Here is a 3,604-nt window from a genome sequence, read left to right on the forward strand (position 1 = left end):
TGACTTGTCATTATGGTATCCATCATGGTCCTAAACAGTGACTAGATTTTGAATTGCCTATTCAAGGCTAATTATGGACTATAATTGCCTAACATATGCCACCCGCCGAGATGGCGAATTATATTCCCCACACACATTTCCCTCATCAGACGGTCTTACTAAAAATAGCCTGACATTTTACCCGAGCGTGTAAAATGGCAAAGATTGACAAGTTGAACCAGGGACTAAAACAGACCCACGGGCCAATAGACGGTTGCCCGCGGACATCTTACACATTTGGTGGAGTTTTCCTCCCATGACTGAACACGTCCATCCACAACATTAGGCTATATTCAGCACAATGAAAGGCAGATTTCATTACTCACACATAACCTAAAAGAAGACACTGGAGACACGTTCACCGCACCCTGCCACCGGAGGAGGCCACTAGCGTACCAATTAAAAAAAAAATGTTGGGCCCAAACCGTTCTCATTGTATGAGGCTAAACGTGCCTGAATTGGTGCCAATTTGATTTCAAAGAATGTGCAATTACAACACGGCCAATTACTTGTATCAATCCTGCTTCCCTCTCCAGCGCTTGTTGTGGCTGAGTAAATGTTTAAGCAATGACTGACAGCAAAGAAAACCAGCAAAAAGCTTATTACAGGGGTCCGTCGACACGAGAGCCAATCAGCGTGAAACATGGGCGGGCTTTTCTACCGGTGCTGTCAGCGCAAGGAAAAGCACGGTTTCGTTGATATGTGGTGCTACTGAGAACTACACCGTCTGGGGAAATTAAGTGGTTCATTGTTTGCTCTCCGGAGCTCCGGCTAGGATTACTAAACTCGTACTTTCGGATAGCATGGGATATGCCGCTTACAGAATAACAGGTAGGACAAAGTTGCTCGCAAGTAACCGAGCAAAATGTGCCGTTTTTTCTTTGTGTTTGAAGTCATTTTACGTTTCCCCTAACTTTCCGAAACGTAGTCACCATAGCGCTGGACAACGCGACAGTGTAGCCTACCTAATGCCCAACGCAGTTACGTTGAAGTAACCTCTTTGGACCAAAGGCACTTTGTGTTTGTTTTTGAGTGGTAACAGTGCACTTAAATGTGACAATGTACAACTTTGTATTTGAGGTAGTTGGCTGTGCAGGTGACAGTTTTTATACGCCTACATTTAAGTTGCACGAGTTGTTTTGTTCAACAGCGTACTTGCTTTCAGTTTACTATAGGATACTCTACATTTTCATGGGCTAATATTTTCACATCTACACACTTTTTAAAAACAAACAAAAGCACACGTTACGCATCCAAATCAACACAGCATACGTGTTTGTGTTAAGATCAAGAGTGCGGACAAAGTGACATTAACAATAGAGGGAGTTGTTGGGATATGTGGGTGCTTGGTTGAGGACGCTGGTAATAACTTGCATTTGGGTAGTTTTTTTTAATTTTTATAAAGAGACTGTGAATGATCCTCGATGATTTGCTTTAAACTGCGGTTGCAATAGCTGATTTGTTTAGTTCATCTTAGCGCTGAAAGTGTTGTCATTAATGGAGATTAGCCTTTCCCCAAGACCTCATTACTCAGCGACGTTGAAAACCCAGCCCATGGTCTGAAATGGATTCGTCTCGGTACATTTGTGACGGTTTAAAGAGAAAAAGAAAGTTCTCTATGGCTTTTTTTTCTTCTTCTTTGAGAGGTAACCTTGACAGCCAGCTGTTGCCTCCATCATCTTGGCAGAAAGCCCCTGAAAATCTGGGACTATTTACCCTCACCGGTATGGTGCTCCTGCTAATTCTTGTGCTCACGGAGGTTCCGTTCATGAGTCCAAGTTTCCCAGCGAGTGTGGTGACTGCTCGCGTTGTTTAATTCCATACAAAGCATTCTGATTCACTGCCTGTTTTACGAGACGCCCATAAGGAACTGCGTGAGTCAGGAACACAAGGTCTTTATCTCAGACGGCTGGAAATATTGTCCCTTCCCGTGCGCTCCAATTCGCCATTCATCACCGCGAGCTCGGAAGGTGGCCTATTTCCTTTGCGTTCTTTTTTTTTTTTACCCCCTTTCACTTTAGACATGCAAAGACTAGTTTATTTAGAGCTGCAGTAAACCCGAATTCGTGTGACATTTACCCTAAACAAAAAACATAGTCTGCCTTATGTTTACACCTGTCCCCATGCAGTTTGTATTGTTTAACATCTTGGGCATTGTTGGACCTTCTGACGTTTCAGAGTGAGCCTTGGACTCGGAGAAGTCAGAGGCTGAGATAAGCTTTAAGTGAGGAATGGAGTTTTCAGGATCTCAGTGTAACATGAGGATGCAGGTAATGAGGCTACCAGGGGGAAACAAAGAGAGTGATGGGAGAACTGGATATGTCTGTTTTCAGATCTAATCATAGCTGAGTTAGTAAACATTTCAAATATTCAGTTGCCCATAACAGCTGGACACTGGTTATGGTTTTTGGCAAAAGCCTGATTATATATGTGCATGTGGATATTGCTTATCACAGCTAGAACTGCCAATGGATATGCCATCAGTCTGCTTCCAAAAATCTGAAGTGATGGCAAGACATGGAAATGTTTTTCTTCTAAATAGATAAGCAATCAACACAATAGATTGAATAGCTGTTATTTTTCAAACTTTTCTGTCTTCAGTCAGGAGAGTAGGGGGCTGTGTGTGTGTGTGTGTGAGAGGGGGTGGGGGTTTGGGTGGACGTCCTGGGTGGCTCTCAAAAGACGAATGCCGCCACTTCCTGACGGCATGCAGCCGGTTGACGGGCGTCCCAGCTCCCTCCGAGGGCGCGAATCAATGCCCTTTGTATTGTCACCTCCGAGCGAAACAACAAGCCTGAGGCCGGTGTGTGTGTGTGTGTGTGTGTGTGTGTGTGTGTGAGAGAGAGAGAGTGTGTGTGTGCGTGTGTGTGTTTTGTCTGGAGATTAATGCCTCCCACCCCAGTGGAAAGCACCTGTCAGCACTGTGAGAAACTCTCCCAGGCAAAGGCCCAGCAGGGAGCCACAATGCTTGTCTTGACTGAATGAGACTAATTAAGCCTCTCACCGTTTGCTCTGAGGCACGGCAGTAGGCACCTCAGCTGCGGAGGAGAAGGAGAAGCAGTAGCATGGGGCTTTCTCTATTGTGTTGGATTGCATTATGTTGCACTGGAGGGTTCTTAGCTGAGCTATTTTAATGCAGAAGTAAGGTGTTATTAGCCGAAGGCTGCTGCGGTCGGTCTGTCTCTCTGTCTGCGTGCCTCGTTGATCTCTGTCTAGCTCTCTGGCTGTCTGTCTGTCTATCTGTCTGTCTGTATAGACCCTTTCAAGAGAGTTTCATTATCAGCATCATAGTTGGCCCCACAAGGCTTCCGTTTTAACATTCCATATGTTATCTTAATGCAGAGGAAGTAGATTGGGAACCAAATAGACGTTCAAAAGACGTCCAAAAACGTTTGTTTTTATTGTTGAAAGGGTCTATAGCTCTGTATGTGTAATAATGGAACGGCAGATTTTGGGAAATGGCAAGCTTACAAGTGAGAGGAGTTGGGGGCGGGGATGCAGTCTCTTCCCTCTTGTACTTCCCCCTCACTCTCCATCTCTCATTTACGAGATCAAAGCTCTCTGA

This window comes from Alosa sapidissima, chromosome 9, assembly GCF_018492685.1.
Source record: "Alosa sapidissima isolate fAloSap1 chromosome 9, fAloSap1.pri, whole genome shotgun sequence".
In the NCBI taxonomy this organism is placed as follows: Eukaryota; Metazoa; Chordata; class Actinopteri; order Clupeiformes; family Clupeidae; genus Alosa; species Alosa sapidissima.